Source organism: Eretmochelys imbricata, chromosome 11 (genome assembly GCF_965152235.1).
Source record: "Eretmochelys imbricata isolate rEreImb1 chromosome 11, rEreImb1.hap1, whole genome shotgun sequence".
In the NCBI taxonomy this organism is placed as follows: Eukaryota; Metazoa; Chordata; order Testudines; family Cheloniidae; genus Eretmochelys; species Eretmochelys imbricata.
In genome coordinates, this window is record NC_135582.1 from 56,479,177 (window position 1) to 56,498,113 (window position 18,937).

General features: G+C 43.4%; 1 protein-coding gene across 1 annotated transcript in view; it reads right to left on the reverse strand.

Moving 5' to 3' along the window:
• Positions 1 to 18,937, reverse strand: part of HECW2 (HECT, C2 and WW domain containing E3 ubiquitin protein ligase 2) — a 171,624-nt gene that overhangs the window by 142,061 nt on the left and 10,626 nt on the right. The gene's annotated exons all lie outside the window — the stretch shown is intronic.

Consider the following 18,937-nt stretch of genomic DNA (forward strand, 5'->3'; position numbering starts at 1 on the left):
GCATTAGCAGCTGCCATGTTTCAAGTTTGAGATTGAAATACTGCCATGGAAATATTGCTAACAATGAGTAAAAGGACTTCTATTTATACCGCATATGGTTTATAAAGGGTGTAAACCCCTTTCAGATTTTTCTAGATGAGAATGGTATAACAACCTAAATATAACTATGTGCAATAAATATATCATCAGTACATAACACTGCCTCCTCTTGGACCTGTCTCTAGAGAAATAAATGGAAGATTACCATATGTTCATCATTTATCTTTTAATTCCACTCACGCAACAGTGTTTGTCCACCACACACGGGAAACGCAAATAACCTTTTCTCCTCCCATTGTTTTAAATCCCTTACAGAGAAAAATATTGGCTGTTTGGCATTCCCTTCTTATTGTTTTACCATTCGACATATAGGAGATAAAGCTTGCACCAGGAACAACTTTTAAGAAGCCAAATATGACCATGGGGAATTGCCTCCTTTGGCATTCTTCTGCACTTTCTTCTCTCTTGTAGTCTCACATTCCCTAGATAATTAGGGGCTCTGGAAAAGCTAGCAAAGGACAGATGGGATCCCTCAGTGTTTTGTATTAGTTATTTTAATAAATTACCAAATTTCTTTTTCTTCTTTTGGAAGTGTTCATTTGGGAGTGTTTTGGACAGGGCACATTTGGCACAAAATTCCCTTGTTTGTCTCTAGTATTTTGCTTCCTTATCACCCTGTCAGTTAGCTGGGGTTGGCAGTGCACACCCATAGAGCATGTATGACTGTCACAACTGTTACAAACCAGCCAGCCAGGCCTGATGTTCTTGGTTTGAAATCAGAGTTTTCCTTCTTCTATGTGGTCTCCCTGCCACAGCTGCCCGATAAGCAGCACAAAGAGGTGAAGTGACTTGCCTAGTCACCCAGTAAGTCAATGACAGAGTCAGAAAGAGAACCCAGGTCTCCGAAGTACCAATTCCATACCTGCTTCACTATGCCACACTGCCTCTCCCCCACACACACATCCCTTTTTTGTCTCTAATGAAGAGAATAATTTAGATAATTCCCATCACGAGCTCTTGACGTCTCAGTTGACTAAGATGCTAGACAATGGAAAATTTGCTCACACACTTCAACTATGAAAAGGCAGGTCAGCATTTTTGGAATTAAATGTTTCTTGCTACCATCATATGCCCATCAGACCATAACAAGCTGGTTAATCAGCAATGGATGTGCAGGTTATAAAGTTCAGATCTGCATCCAGATCCTACCTTCCCAAAAGTTCAGCAGCATTCAGATTCTGTATTATGGTTTGGCTCCTGAGGTTTAGAACTGGTGTCTTGTTAGATTCCACCTCTAAATGTTAAACAATTCTAAGAAAACAAATTTTATCTACGCAATACATAACATGAAACTTACGTTTTACAAAAATAGTATTTTCTCATCTATTTTTAAACTAACTACTTATGATTGTAGTCAGATGCCAACTCAGTAACTTGGCAGCATGCAGACACCCATTCTTGGGATGTTTGCTCCTCGGGATGGAAAAGAGTATGTTGTATGCTCTCTCTCAGAGGACAAACACATGTCTGCCTTATACCATTAGAGCAGGGGTGGCCAACCTGTGGTTCTGGAGCCACAAGCGGCTCTTCAGAGGTGAATATGCAGCTCCTTGTATAGGCACTGACTCTGGGACTGGAGATACAGGCGCCAACTTTCCAATGTGTCGGGGGGGGCGGGGGGCGAGTGCGCACTGCTCAACCCTTGGTTCTGCCACAGACGGTGCCCCCACTCCACCTCTTCCCACCCCCTCTCCTGAGTCTGCCATGCCCTCGCTCCTCCCCCTTCCTCCCCCCACTCCGAGCCTCCTGCATGCCACAAAACAGCTGATCGGAAGGTGCAGGGAGGGATGGGAAGGCGCTGATTGACGGGGCTGCCGGTGGGTGGGAGGCACTGGGAGTGGGGGGGGCGCTAATGGGGGGCTGCTGACATATTACTGTGGCTCTTTGGCAATGTACATTGGTAAATTCTGGCTCCTTCTCAGGCTCAGGTTGGCCACCCTGCGTTAGAGGATATATGGAATGTCTTCTGAGATAGTTCCAGAGGAAGCTTAAAAGCCTAAATGTATGTTTTTAGCAAGAGATAAAATGACTAGTGATTACAAGTACATTGCATTTGCAACATTTCAGCTCCAAAACTCAAAATACTATATTAAGGATATCTGGTATGCAACTACACCTCTGTATTTACATCGCACCTCTTGAGCCATCCTGATGTCCCAAATTTCATATCAGAAATTCTCCTCGTCTCTTCATAATCTGTAGCTTTCACACATTAGTGACTGGAATTCTGAAATCAGACATTAAATCAATGTTCTAAAATGAAGATCAGGGTTTTTTTAAAATGTTTTTTCCAAAGCTATTTCAACATATGGAATACAAGAATATTCTGAGTCCTCACTACCTTTTTTCAAAGAATACCTATAAATTCATATCCATGGAGCATGCGATTCTTGAATTCAGTATCTTCAGTCCAGTAAGTGGTTTATTTCAGGAGGATGACTCACTTCCTTCAAGCTTTTACAGCTATCTATGTGAGTGGGGAAAAAAAGTCAGAAAACTTAGAAGTACTCAAGGAAATGAGCCAACACATCCTGGAAGAAATACATCCAATGCGTGCACACAACGAGATAGATAACCCAGCCTAAGACTCATGAAAGAATGAACAGGAGGAAGAGGTTTTAAAATACCTTTGACATTTCATCCAAACCAGCAACTTTTCTTTCCCTGAATAAACTGTACTCAAGAATCATATGTTTCATGGATGTTAATGTTAATGATAATGTGTTTACATCCATACTACTTCTATATGCCCGTCACACTGTGGGGAAAAAAATGAGATATATTTCTTAAGGAAAATTTTAACTATGACCCCCACCCCACAAAAAATACTGTAATCTGACGTATTTCCAACAAAATATTTCAATACAGAAATGCCACCATAGTTCCTGTCATAAAAATAAAGGGAAGGGTAACAACCTTTATATATGCAGTAACATGAAATCCCTCCTGGCCAGAGGTACAGAATCTCTTACCTGTAAGGGGTTAATCAGTTCCATTAACCTAGCTGGCACCCGACCAGAAGGACCCGTGGGGAAAGAAGATACTTTCAAATCTGGCAGGAGGGAAGGTTTTGTTTTGTGCTCTTTGTTGTTCTCTCCAAGACAAAGGGAGAGACCAAGCAAGTAATCCAGCTCCTACTGAATGATACATCTAAAATTATAGAAATAGTAAGTAATAGCAAGGAAATGTGTTAGAGTATCTTTTGTTTTAGCTTGTGAATTTTCCCTATGCTGAGAGGAAGGTTTATTCCTGTTTTTTATAACTTTAAAGTTTTGCCTAGAGGGGAATCCTCTTTGTTTTAAATCTTATTACCCTGTAAAATTACCTTCCATCCTGATTTTACAGAGGTGCTTCTTTTACTTTTTTTCTTTATTATAAAGTTCTGTTTTTGAGAGTCTGATTGGGGTTTTTAGTATCCTAAAAACCCAAGGGTCTGGTCTGTGCTCACCTTGTTTACTCTCAAGCCTCCCCAGGAAAGGGGGTGAAAGGGCTTGGGGGGATATTTTGGGGAAACAGGAACTCCAAGCGGTCCTTTTCCTAAATCTTTGTCTGACTTACTTGGTGGTGGCAACGATACCATCCAAGACAAGGAAAAATTTGTGCCTTGGGGAAGTTTTTAACCTAAGCTGGTACAAATAAGCTTAGGGGGTCTTTCATGTGGGTCCCCACATCTGTACCTAGAGTTCAGAGTGGGGAGGGAATCCTGACAGTGCCTCATGAGAATTCTACTTCAGATGCCCCCATTATGCTCTTATTAGTCTCTATAGGCAGGGGTGGTCCCTGTTTGGGCTGCATCTCCCATGATCCACCACGGTCTCACTTATTCATGAGGGTAGACTGTGCATCATGGGAGTCCCATTGCTACAGGACACCCAGGGAGACGAAGTCTAATTGAAGATCCTGGCCCATACACAAGAATGGGAACATGAGGCAACTGAACTACAACTCCAGTGAGCCTCTGCCGTAGCATTATCTGAAATAAAATATATTGGTTTTCAGACAAAAAAATTTAAAGTTTTTGGACAAAAATCTACAATTTTCTACAGAAAGACGACACTTTTCATGAAAAAATTCATTTAGTCAAAAACCCAATTTTCAATCAAAAAAGTTTTGACCGAAAATTATTGACCAGTCTTAATATGTACCCTTCCAAGCATCGCTTACTCTACCAGGGTTTCATGCCTAAAGTGAGGTCATAAACAAAATGTAAAAGCTATTTTCCAAGAAACAAAGCTCTCAAAGAAAAGTACTGAAAAACCTATCCTTTTCCTATTCTTAGATCTTTGTACTAGTATGAGTAGTGTCCCAAGCAGCAGTGACTCAGTGTCACATCAAAATTAACTTTCAATCCAGCTGCTTACAAGTGCGTCCAGAGAGTGGATACAAAAACGTACATTTCTGTGGCTGCATCCATGCAGGTTGGAAGTCCTCAGTGCAGTTTAATAAAGTATTTAAAGATATATGACTGTTTCTAAATGGCCACTGGTAGAGACACCGACAAATGTTTCCAATGGGTGGGGGAACAAAAGAGGGGAAGGTTTGGTGTCTTTTTTTTTTATTATTAATTATTGGTTCAAGAAGGCCTGAAATGTTATTTCTTTTTAGTGTTTTTCCCCCTACTTGTTTTTATCTTTGAAATATCATAGAATCATAGAAATGTAGGGCTAGAAGGGACCTCAAAAGTCATCTAGTCCAGTCCTCTGCACTGAGACAGGACCCAGTATGCCTAAGACCATCCCCGACAGGTGTTTGTCTAACCTGTTCTTAACCTCCGGTGATGGGTATTCCACAACCTTCTTTGAAGCCTATTCCTGTGCTTAATTATCCTTATAGTTAGAAAGTTTTTCCTCATATCTAACCTAAATCCCCCTTGCTGCAGATCAAACCAATTGCTTCTTGCCCTATTTTTGGTGGATATGGAGAACAATTGATCATCGTCCTCTTTATAAACAACTATTAACATATTTGAAGACTTATGTCCTGGTGTCAGTCTTTTCTCGACACTAAACATATGAGGCAGGTTTTTTTTTAAAAAAAAACTTCCTCATAAAAGGTTTAGAAAACATGACCTATCATTTTTGTTGTTCTCCTCTGGACTCTCTACAATTTATCCACGTCTTTCTTTAACTGTGGCCCCCAGAACCGGATACAGTACTCTAGTTGGGACCTCACCAATGCCAAGTAGATTGGGACAATTTCCTCCCAGGCCTTAAATATGACATGCCTGTTAATACACCCCAGAATGATACTAAGAACATAAGAACAGCCATATTGTGTCAGACTAAACATCCTTCTAGCCCAGTATCCGGTCTTCGGACAGTGGTCAATACCAGGTGCTTCAGAGGAAACAGAGCAGGTAATGTCACCCAATCCCAGCTTCTGGCAAACAGAGACTAGGGACACCATCCCTGCCCATCCTGGTTAATAGCCATTGCTGGACCTATCCTCAATGAATTTATCTAATTCTTTTTTGAACCCTATTATAGTCTTGGCCTTCACACCATGCTCTGGCAAAGAGTTCCACGGGTGGACTGTGCATTGTGTGAAGAAATACTTCCTTTTATTTGTTCTAAATCTGCTGCCTACTAATTTCATTTTGTGATCCCTAGTTCTTGTGGTATGTGAAGGAATAAATAACACTTCCTTATCTACTTTATCCACACCAGTCATGATTTTATAGATCTCTATCACATCCCCCACCGAGTCGCCTCTTTTCCAAGCTGAAAAGTCCCAGTCTTATTAATCTCTCCTCATATGGAAGCCGTTCCATACCCCTAATCATTTTTGTTGCCCTTTTCTGAATTTTTCAGTTCCAATATATCTTTTTTTGAGATGGGATGAGCACATCTGCATGCAGTATTCAAGATGCGGGCGTACCATGGATTTATATAGAGGCAATATGATATTTTCTGTCTTATTATCTATCCCCCTCTTAATGATTCTCAACATTGTTAGCTTTATTGACTGCCACTGCACATTAAGTGGATGTTTTCAGAGAATTATCCACAACGACTCCAAGATCTCTTTCTTGAGTGGTAACAGCTAATTTAACCCCCCATCATTTTATATGTATAGTTGGGATTATGTTTTCCCATGTGCACTACTTTGCATTTATGAATACTGAATTTCATCTGCCATTTTGTTATCCACTCACCCAGTTTTGTGCTTTTTTATACTTTTTTTTGCAACTGATTCACATTTTTGACTAATACAATTTGTGATCCACTATAACACCCAGATCCTTTGCCTAGCCGGTTATTCCCCATTTTGTAGTTGTGCATTTAATTTTTCCTTCCTCAGCATAATACTCTGTACTTGTCTTTGTTGAATTTCATTTTGCCAAGTTCAGACCAATTCTCTAATTTGTCACAATCTTTTTAAATTATAATCCTGTCCTCTAAAGTATTAGTAACACCCCCAGCTTGGTGTCATCTGCAAATTTTATTAGCATACTCTCCACTCCATTATCCAAGTCATTAATGAAAACATTGAATAGTACCAGACCCAGGACAGATCCCTTGTGAGGCCTCACTAGATATGTCTCCCCTCTGCCCAGTTCGACAGCAAAGCTACTCTGAGTAAGGTCTTTCACCCACCCTTGTAGTAATTCACCTACACCACATTTCCCTAGTTTGCTTATGAGCCTGTCATGTGGATACATCAGAAGCCTTTACTAAAAATCAAGATATATCACATCTAGAGCTATCAGAGATATCTCGTCTGTATTTCTCTCATTTTGCTGGCAGTCATCTAGAAGGAATCAATTAGGGATTTGGAGCTCTTTCAGTTGCTAATTGAAGGAAAAGTGTTCAGTCTTTAACTAAACAGCCCTCCCCACAAGACATCTGCATTAAATAGATATTCAGTAGAAACCACCACCAGAGTTTAAACATGACGACATTAACATGAACTAGGTACCTTTGAGAGTGAGCCACCAGGGTCTGCAAAGGACAGTAAAAGGCCAGTACAGTGCGCTTTAACAAACCACACCCCTCTAGCAGGCTTTGGCGCACCATACAGGGAAGTGTAAGGAATCACTTCCTCCTTCAGTTACTCAGGTTCCACTCCTTTGGTACTCAGGATGTCATAGTCCTACCAGTTTAACAAGCTTCCACGAATCCTTCCAAGAAAAACAATCCAATTAAATTAGATAACTGATTGCATCTATCATGTAAAAAGCAAGCAAGCAAACAAAAAGTTTGGAAGAAGCCGTGAGGGAGATTCTAAGCTTTCTTCATGCTTCATAGAGGAACAAACCCAAATGGTTGCCTTTATTCATTTCCAAGTCACTTTTAAGTCATTCTCAGAAAATTAATTCTTGGATTGAAGTTTCTCAAGCTTTCTGAGCCAAACAGTGATTCTATTTGTGCAGAGTTTCAGAATAGCCACATGACCATTTTTGATCTTTGACTCACTTCTTGACTTTTTCAGGGGGTGAGAGAACAGGCTCCAAAATGTGGGTATCCTGCTTTATGTGCTCCACTAGCTTGAAACAAATAAAGGAGAGCTGCAGTCTTAACTGTGACTTTCCTTGTTCTCCTGGATCATGTCAAGCCTTATAGTTGTTTTTAGGTTAATACATTTCATATCCACTTACCAAGATAAAACCTTAATTTGCTGGCAGTGCTTAGTGTTTCCTTGCAGACAAGTATCCACAAGATTATACTGGTGTAAGTAACCAGCCTTACTGTAGCAGAATGTACTCTGTGGAGTACTTCTTGGTGAAACTGAAGATTGTTTTCTACTGGAAATTAAAATGGGGTTTTGTAAAATGATTTGGATTAACCAGATCTAACTGCACAACATTCCCAAGCAGACAGACATTCAAGCAATAGCAATTGAATAATGCATCTGTCATTGACTCTTGGGCAGCAGATGAAGACGACTGAAAGGATCCTGGGCAATCATCCAAGCTCCTTTTTTCAATCTACTTCAGCTCCATGACACTATTAAGAGGGGAGATTATATTGTCGGTGCATCACAGGAGACCTACTTTACCTTGGAAATTTAAAGAGTGTTTCCCCACACTTTAAAAATACCAAAGAAATGGCCATCATTGCTTCAGCACCATATTTTCATTTCCAGGGCAGCAGCACCAGTCCATGAATGGCATCTTGTTTCATAAATTCCCGGGATCCTTTTTCTTTAGGCTTCTCCTGTTTTAACATGGTTTGTTAGACTGCTGGGTTACATTTTACCACTGTGAAGAAGGTGGGCAGAAATAGATTCTGCCACTCTTAACCTTCACAAGCTCACATCACAAAGATAGTAGCAGTCATATCCAAACCCATCCTAAAGAGTGTAAACTGGATGTGAAATGTAATTTGTTAAAGAACAAGTCTAAAAGAAACAGAGCACTTGCATTTGCAGTTTCCTGTTACAAAAGAAAATATGGACCTTTTTTACTAAAGAAAGTTGCCAGAGAAGTGATGGAGCTCTTCTTCAGGAGCAGTATCATTTTTACTGAGGAACCACAGGTCAGAGCAAGGTACTTTAAAATCATTACTACTAGCAGGAGACAGAGGAGGAGATAAAATGTTCAAGAAAAATAATTAAGTGAAATATAATAAAGTAACAGGCTCCTTCTCATCCTCACTTCCTAAACAAGCAAAAGAAAAAGGAAAACAAAGTGGTTTAGTCAAAAGAGAGCTGAGGAGTTTTTGCTTATTTGTTTTTACACCTCTCCTTCATTTCCCCTTCTTTCACAACAATAGCTCTTTCTCTACTATGCAGCACACTCTTGCTGATGCAGATGTAGCAGGAGTTGTGCCTGAAGCATCATCTCCACAATAATATCAGGATTTACTAGCCTAGAAGTGTAAGTCTCATGGCTGCGCCCAGCCTCCAATCTCTTGTGTGACAACAGATCCAGCCAAACCACTGGGGCAGCTAATTAGAGCCTCTGAAGTAAAAAAGATTTGCAGCTCAACCTGTAGACTACTGTATGTCACAAGTACAGTGTATAATAAACTTTGAGGGCCAAATCTTGAGACACGCTGAGCGACTGGAACCCCCAATTACATCAGTGAGAGTTGCAGGTGCTCAGCAGATAGGCAGCACTTTGGGGGATTTGACCAGAGTATGCAAGACAGATTCCAAAATTACAGTATTTATATAGGTTTCAGAGTAACAGCCGTGTTAGTCTGTATTTGCAAAAAGAAAAGGAGTACTTGTGGCACCTTAGAGACTAACCAATTTATTTGAGCATAAGCTTTCGTGATCTACAGCTCACTTCATCGGATGTATTTATATAGGCTGTAAAACACCATGGGCGAAATACTGGCCCATTTGAAGTCCATGGCAAAACTCGCAGCAATTTAAATTTGCCTCAAGGTATGCTTTTACAAAACTTTTAGGGGGGAAAAGAAAAAAAGAAGAAGAAGAAGAATAGATATTCCCCCTGCAGCGTTTGCCACCAAACATTTGGGCATGCTGCCAGGTAGAAACAAAATGAAACCAACTAACCTACTCCCATGAAACAACCGGAGAAAGATGCAAAAAGTACATCAGCAGCATAAAAAGTGAAACAGTAAGTTTGATTTTGAACATTGTTTATGGTTTTAATGATCCAAAGTATTATTCAGCAACATAGGTAAGGAAATCTATCTCAAAAATACATATGGTCAAATTCTTTGCTGGTTTAACTGGGTGAAATTCCATTAGTACTAGCAGAAAAGTTGGCCCATAATTTCTTGTAACTTGACAATGTACTTTTAATTCAACTACTACAATTTTCATAGATTCCAAACCCAGTAGGGACCACTGTGATAATCTAATCTGACCTCATGTATAAACACATGCCACAAAACCTCCCCAGAATAATTCCTAAAGCATATATCTTTTAGAAAAACATCCACTCTTGATCTAAAACTGCCAGTGATGGAAAATCCATGATGACATTTGGTAAATTGTTCCCATGGTTAATTACCCTCACCGTTAAAACTTTATGCCTTCCTTCCAATCTGAAATAATCTAGCTTCAACTTCCAGCCATTGGAGTGTGTTATACCTTTCACTGCTAGATTGAAGAGCCTTATTAAACATTTGTTCCCCGTATAGATACGTACAGACTAATCAAGTCACCCCTTAACCTTCTCTTTGTTAAACTAAATAGATTGAGCTCCTTGAGTCTGTAAGGCATCATAAGATATGTTTTCTATTCCTTAAATCATTCTCATGTCTCTTCTCTGAATCCTCTCCAATTTATGAACATTCTTTTTAAATTGTGGGCACCAGTACTGGACATAGTATTCCAGCAGGAATCACACAATATCAACTATAGAGGTAAAATAACCTCTCTACTCCTACTTGAGATTCCTCTGTTCCTGCAACCCAGGATCACATGAGCCAGTTTAGCGGCAGTATAGCACTGGGAGGTCATGTTCAGCTGATTATCCACCACAGCCCTCAAATCTTTTTCAGAGTGACTGCTTCCCAGGATGGAGTCCCCCATCATGTAAGTATGGACTACATTCTTTGTTCCTAGATGTATTAATTTACAGTTAGCCATATTAAAATGCACTTTTATTTGCTGGAGCCCTGCTTACCAAGCAATCCAGATCACTTTGTATCAGTGACCTGTCCTCTTCATTATTTACCACTCCCCCAATTTGTGCGTCATCTGCAAACTTTATCAATGATGATTTTGTGTGTTCTTCCACATCATTGATAAAATGTTAAATAGCATAGAGCCGACAACCGACCCTTGTGGGATCTCACTAGAAACATACCTTTTGATGATGATTCCCCATTTACAATTACATTTTGAGACCTATCAGATAGCCAGTTTTTAATCCATCTAACGCTGTCCATGTTAATTTTAGATCTTTCTAGGTTTTTAATCAACATGTCATGCAGTACCAAGTCAAATGCCATACAGAAGTCTAAGTATATTACATCAAGATTATTATCTTTATCAACCAAAAATAAAAGAAGGACATGAAGTTAGTTTGACAGGATCTCTTTTCCATAATCACATGTTGATTGGCATTATAGTATCTTCTAATTCTATATTAATCAGGTCCCGTATCAGCTTATCTTTCAATGAAAACCCACCATAAAAACTTAACCGTTGTCTTGCCATTTGGTTTTCTGTAGAGTACAATCCCAGGAATAATTTCTATGGTGTAGTGAGGCAGAGTAGCCTCCCTCCAGACTGGAGAGCAAAGGACCACTACAGACCACCCCGCCACTGTTCGGGCCCTAGGCTGGGACATGGTGGAGTTGGGCAGGCCCGCATCCCCCTGCCATCCCACCCCTTGGGTGGCCGACTCCCCTCCCTAGGCCAGGAGGCCTGTGCTCCTTCAACGCCCCTGCCAGCACCCTAGACTGCCTGCTGGTGCTCAACCCTTCTGGAGCCCCTAGACCGTATGTCCCTATTTTAACCCTGAGACTGTGTGTGTTTGGTGGCTGCCTTAGCCCACAAGCTGAGGTTAAAGCCTGCTCTCTGCCCTGCCCAAAGGGCTAGAGCTACTGACTGCATGTTTGCTGGCTGCCTTTGCTTACAAGCTGAGGCTAAAGCCTGCTTCCTGCTCTGCCCCGCCCAAAGGGCTAGAGCTATTGACTGTTGTGTTTGCTGGCTGCCTTAGCTGGAAGGCTTAGGCTATAGCTTGCTAATCAACTCAGCCCCGCCTGAGGGCTAGGGCCCCAGACTGTTAATTGCTGTTAGTCCCAGCTGAGGGGTTGTGACCTAAAGACTATGCAGGGCGCAGCCCCGCCCCAGGGTGGGGACAAGAGCCCCAGGCTATTGTTATTTGTTTGCCTCTGTTAGACAGGCCCAGAACCATAGACTGCTTACAGCTTGGCACTGCCGGTGTGACCCGAGCCTAATGACTACCACCCAATACAATAAGGCAGAGTGACCTCCCTCCCCATTGGAAAGCGAGGGACCACTACACTTGGTGGAGAACGTGGGCATCCCCCCTGCCGCAATAAGGGGACAAGCCAACGACAGCATTAGATAGAACCCCTTCGCCCTTCCCCAGTTTAGGAAGGATGGTTGAAAAGTTGATTAAATGGCTCGCTGAGAGCCAAACAACTGCTGTAACAGCTCGAGAATCAGCAACAGCAACTGATTTGAGAACTGAGGGCCCAAAACTATAAGCAGCAACAACAGTGCCTGCAGCACCTTGCAGCACTACTGCCGACCCCAGGAGGCTCCAATCCCAAGGGTGCAGCGTCCCCAGCTGACCCCATGGTGCTGGTGCGCTTGGCAAAAATGGGCCTTGAGGACAATCCCAAAGCCTTCCTTATCACATTTGAGAGGGTCGCCTCTGCAGCTAAGTTGCCCCTGGAGCAATGGGCCACCCTATTGGCTCCGTACTAGACAGCCCCGGCCCAGGCTGCCTACCAGGGGCTCCGGGTAGGGGAAGCCCAGGACTATGGGCAGTTGAAGGCCGCAATCCTTGATGCACATGAGATCACACCGGAAACATTCCGGGGGCAAAGCTGGGGGAAGAGCTACACTCCCAGGGCCCGACCGAGGGCGACAGCCAGCAGCCCGAATGGCATACGGGGGCCGAAGTCGCCAACAAGTTTTGCTTGAGCAGTTCATACATATCCTTCCAGCACGAGGAAGAACCTGGGTCCTTCGCCACCGGCCGGAGACCCTGAGCACAGCCACGGCCTTTATGGAGGACTTTTTCGCAGCAGAGGCTACTGTAGGGCCTGGGGCTAAGCTGTTGACCCCGATGATGGTCCACCCCAAGGAAGAGAAGACCCGTAGCCAAAGGAGCGAACCCCGCCCCAAGACACTCTGGGGTGATCGACTCCCCTCCCTAGGCTAGGAGGCCTATTCTCCTTCAACACCCCTGCCAGCACCCTAGACTGTATGGGTGCTCATCCCCATCTGAACCCCAAGACTATGTGTGTTTGCTGGCTGCCTTAGCCCAAAGCTGAGGTTAAAGCCTGCTCTCTGCTGTGCCCGGCCCAAAGGACTAGAGCTACTAACTGTGCGTGTTTGCTGGCTGCCTTTGCTTACAAGCCGGGGCTAAAGCCTGCTTCCTGCTCTGCCCTGCCCTGCCCAAAGGGCTAGAGCTATTGACTGTGTGTGTTTGCTGGCTGCCTTAGCTGGAAGGCTTAGGCTACAGCCTGCTAATCAGTTTGGCCCTGCCCGAGGGCTTGGCCCCAGACTGTTAACTGTGGTCAGTCCCAGATGAGGGGTGGCAACCTAAAGACTATGCAGGGCACAGCACCGCCCCAGAGTGGGGACAAGAGGCTCAGGCAGTTGTTATTTGTTTGCCTCTGTTAGATAGGCCCAGAACCATAGACTACTTACGGCTCAGCCCTGCCAGTGTGACCAGAGCCCGAGGACTGTTGCCCGATACACTGAGGCAGAGTGGCCTCCCTCCCCACTGGAGGGCGTGGGACTACCACATAGGGTGATAGATGTTTGCATGTCAGTTCAATGTGTTAAAAGCAGATCTCCATTTATCATTCAATTGAAACTCAGATATGTACATCGAAGAGATTTTTCTTCACCCTCTGGCTTACCATTGGTTTAATCATGGCAAGCATTCTTTAAACTGGACTTTTTTGACCAGTCTATTAAGGGAGTATTACCACAGGTTGATCTCACTAACATGGGTAGGTGTCCCATACTGCGGTATACTATTGTAGGTGGTTCATTTTGCCAGCCAAGCCCATAGCGTTGACATGGGTTTCAAATGCAGAAAAATGCATCCCAGGTTCAAGAAAAAAAAGCAATATATTGATTAAAATTTTGACCCTGCAAGGTGCTGAACATCCACTGACTAATGGGAATTGAGGGGGACCAGTATCTTGTGGGAATGAGCCTTAGATCCAAATGTAGCTAACATTATACCAGAGTGCAAACAACCTCAAGTAAGTTTTCTACATGTCACTCAGTATTCTGTGTTTAAATCTTCAGAGATATAATGGCTAGTCTGAAAGGTAAAACCTCATTAGAACTATGAGAAAACCACCTCTGATAAAGTAACTTTAAGAGTAACTAAACAGCAACAATAGCAAGAATTGCTATCCATTTCTTCTCCAAGAATGAGAGCAGTTTCCAGATGGGGAAAGCAGGGAACCAAATCTCACTTTTTTCAATCCTGGTGCAAAACGTTTTGTCCTGTCTACCTTAGCGGTTAAGCTGATTTCAACATAAGCTCAAAGGAGTCCCACTGCTGACAAGGACTGTCAGCAATGGATTGAATTCCTACTGTAGACTGAACATATAGTATTGTGATCTAAACCCCTATAAAAATGTATTTTATGAAGTCATTTCCTGGACCAATTTCCGTTGAAAGCTGATTAGATAAGAACATAAGAATATAAGAATGGCCATACTAGGTCAGACCAAAGGTCCATCTAACCCAGTATCCTGTCTTCCGACAGTGGCCAATGCCAGGTGCCCTGGAGGAAATGAACAGAACAAGTAATCATCAAGTGATCCATTCCCTGTCACTCATTCCCAGCTTCTGGCAAACAGTGGCTAGGGACACCATTCCTGGCCATCCTGGCTAATAACCATTGATGGACCTATCCATCATGAATGTATCTAGTTCCTTTTTGAACCTTGTTATAGTCTTGGCCTTCACAACATCCTCTGACAAAGAGTTCCACAGGTTGACTGTGCGTTGTGTGAAGAGATGGCCTTGTGCCTGTATGTAGGTGGGGAAAAGGGCTAAAAGTGCACATCTGGCATTCAAGTGCTCTTTTGACTCATTTATATTTATTTTAACGAGAACAAATATGTCCTCTAAACTCACTCCCCTTTTACAATATTACTCCCATTCGCCCCACCTTCCGTTTTGAGATGGGGGGAGGGGGTTTACTCACCCCTTACCCCCCCATCTTCTGCATCAATAAACTTTTCCTCTTACATTTCTAATATCCATTCTTTACATCCAGCTACTCATTTTTATTAAATGATATATCATACCAATGCCAGCAGCCTAACATTCCATTCACTGCACAATAGCAAGCCATGGTGTATGCACTTTAGAGGAGAAAAACGGGAAGGAAATACTTTAAGTTGCAAACCTACACAGAGTTCTTATAAACAATTAGTATAAGAATAATTTTAGAGTTCTGAGAAATACTTGGTTGTGTTGTTTTAAACTGTTAAGCAAACATGAAAGACAGGGTGATTTCCTGTTCTCCTAATTGGGATAACTATCTACGGTTTTATCAGTAGTATTTCTATGTATTAGTATGGATGAGATAGCATGTTTTAAATCCTTTTCTCTCCCATGCCTCTCTCTGCCAGCAAAGAGAGTCCAGGCATCTAAGCACACTTTTGGACACAAGCACAATCGAAGAGAGTCCAGGCATCTAAGCACAATTATATAAAAATTCTCATTCTCATTCTCTCCCCCTCCCCCCAGCTTATTTAGGAATGAAGTGGATTGGCTAGAATATTGAATATACTAATCATCAATAATTAAAATGAGTGATGTGTGTTTCCCTAAGTACGCTGAAAAAGGTTCAGTACTTTTTAATTTTAAAAAGATCACATTCTATTGAGATACATTTACATAAGAAGTGGGCTTTGCAATTTTAGTTCATATTTCTCTTTCTAGAAAGTAGTATTGGAAAGTTAAAAAGCTTCTTAGAGATAAAGGCCCAGATTGCTTAGATCAAAGGTTCTCCAACAGCGGTCCATGGACCACCAGTGGTCTGTGAGCTCCATTCAGGTGTCTGTGGATAGTTCCCTCTAAGGTGAGCACCTGGGCGGCCGCACATGAGAGAATGAAGGGCCACCCACCTAATTAGTGGAGCCACGCAGGCATGGCTCCACTAATTAAGTGCCTGGACCCTGGAGAAGACACACATGTAAGGTGAGGTGGTGGCCTTGTGGGGAATAGAGGGTAGGTGGGAGGGGGCAGTGGGGTGAGAAGAGGGGGTGGGGGGAATTTGGGATGTGCAGGGCTGCAGCGGCCAGAGAAAGAGGCGACTTTCCCCAGCTCCAGGGCTGCGGCTGCCAGGGACAGACGGCCCTCCTTCCCAGCCCCAGCTCTATGACTGTTGTGGCGGGGGAGAGACCCCCCTCCTTTCCAGTCCCAGCTCGGGGGCTGCCGCAGCAGGGGGAACCGGGAGAAAACCCCCTTCTTCCCATCCCAGTGGCTGCCGTGGTGGGGGAGAGAGGGCACATCCATCACATTAGAAAAGTAAGACTACTGATATTAAAATATGAGTTGTGTGCTTTTATTTGTAGAACACAAAAACGTTAATTCTTAAGGTTTTTTTTTTATATATATATATATAGTGCTTTTATCCAAAGCGCTTTACAATAGTTAGCTAACGGTACAAAAAACATTTGGAAAGATCATTAAGCGGTCTGCTGAGATCCTCAGCAATTTTCAAGTGGTCCCTGGAAAAAAAAAGTTTGAGAACCACTGGTTTAGATTTAGGGAAGGGACTGTCTTATTATGTGTGTGTGCACAATCCTTAGCACAATAGGGCCCCAATCCCTGACAGGGGGTTCTAAGATACTATTCTATGTAAATTACAATACTTGAGATTTAATAACAAAAGACCCCTCACCAAGTCTGTAGATGCCTTAACATCATTACCACCACACTAAATAAAGCCTTAGCAACATTGAAGTATCCATTCCAAAGGAATTTAGCCAGCTACCTACAGAAACTCCTTTTCGTCCCTTCATCACTATGCAAAGTAAACCCTCAGCCCTCTCTTTATCAGAGGTCTTTGGCAGCATGCCCAAAAGTAGGGATGTAAACTTAGGTTTAAAAAGTTAACTGGTTAAAATTATTTCATTTAACCAGTTAACCGAGGTAGCTGGGGGGCCTGGCATGATGGGCGAAGGGGCTGGGACCAATTCGGCCGGGGCTGGGATCTGACTTAGTGCAGCTGGGGCCAGCTGGCCGGCCAGCCAGCTCAGCACAGTGTCTGGGGTCTGGCCACGCAGTGCGGGGCGGCTGGGGCTGAGGTCCTGCCAGCTCATCGTGGGGTAGGGTGGCCAGATCTGGAGTCCCACTGGCAGGGCCGGGACCGCTCCGGCCCAGTCGAGGCTGGGATCCCTCCCTCCGGCCTGCCGCAGGGCCTCTGGGGTTAACGGTTAACTTTCGGGCCCAGTGCTTACCGCTTCAGCGATTAACCTTTTACATCCCTATCTAAAAGATCACCAAGTACTGGCTATTTTGGATCAAGTGTAGGGAAGCAAGTTCAGATCCTCTGAGCTCTCACAGAGAATATCTCACAAGCTGGCCTCACCTTTTATAATAAGGGGGATGCATCTCAGGTATCCCTACTGTCTGCCGCTGTGGCAATACAACATGGGGAGAGGAGCCATCCCTAAGGTAGGCCGGACCCAGGCCAGTTAGAGATTTGTGGGTTTTAACCCACACCTTAAGCTCTACCCAGAAACGAACAGCACCCAGAGCAGATACCAGAGCACTGCAGCCATGTGCTCCCAGAGAAATGGCCCACTCAAAAAGCAATCCATTCTCTGCAGCAGCTTCATACTCTGGCCTGTCACAGATCCTAGCCAGTGCGCCCTGCTGGCCACTCACTTGGACTCCTGTGAAGGGAGCTCAAGCCTTTGTGCTCTACGCTCCCTGAGGTGTGTTAAGCTTCTAGAACTTCTGCAGGGTGCAGCATCCCTTAGCCTCTCTGACACATTTCCAGGGCACTGACTCTCAGTCTACTACTACTTCCCAGAAATGAAGCTCCTCAGCCCGCCTGCCCCAGGCCCCCATGGACTAGCACTGACCCCCCAAGATACCCCAGTAACAAACGCACCCAAAAGGTATGATGCTCTTGGTTACCCTTTAACTCTCTGATGGGCCTGCAGTAGCTGTAATACAGTCCACACACACTCATACACCTTGCATCGTCTACACCTTTATACTTAATCATGTAAAGCGTGGCAGAGTACCGATCATGCAAAACTATAAACACATGACCCTGCCTCAGTTTCCTCACCACTCCAGGACATTCTTTGAGCTGGGATCTGAGTCCCTTGGATTGCCCAGAGTCCTTCAGGCCATCTGGACTCAAAAAAGTGGGCAGAGCCACCTATCCCCGTGAGGCTGCTACATGCTGGTTGACCTCTCCTTCCCAGAGTCCCATCCCCCCACCCCAGCTTCTGTGACCATGGTCTCTCTCTCTCTCTTGCCCCAAGCTTCCTCTCCCTGCCTGGATTCCCCTGCTTGTGTGTGTTTCTTTATTTAAATCCCTACTGATCACCTGGTCTCTTTTATTCTACTCTTCGTAAGTGTCCACTTCTCTGATCTTCACCCCTCCCTTCACAGAAATCAGATAAACTGGTTTTGTAAAGATGCAGTTCACCCTTTGTTCCCAGACGTTTGCACCCAAATAGGGTACAAAGGGTACTTAAGTCGTAAACACCCTCTGTTGAAGGGGTAGTCAATTTTTTTTCCCTCAAGGTCCAAATTTCTTGGTCAAGGTATAGTCAGGGTTCAGGCTCCAGAGAAACATTTTACACACCGCAATACTGATAATTAGTAAATAAAAAGATTCTGTGGTCTGCTCAAAAGCATCTGGTGGTCCGGATTTGGCCCTGTTGACCACCCCTGCTCTACTATACCTGTCGGGTGCGTATCTGTTACAGGATCTGTCAGCAATGCCGGGTTTAGTTACATAGGCACAGATAAGTTGTATTATGAAAAACTGTTGTAAAATATCAATCAAAATTCATAAATTGTACAGACAGCCACCCAAATCTGCACCCCATGCAGAGCACATTACAATAGTCTAATCCTGAGGTAACAAAAGTATAAGCAGCAATGTCAAAGAAAGGGTGGCAACCTCCCAGCCGATGAGATTCTCAAATCAACCCTAAGTTGTTAAATCTAGTTACTAATGGCAGAACTTTAGTGAGTCATAAAGAT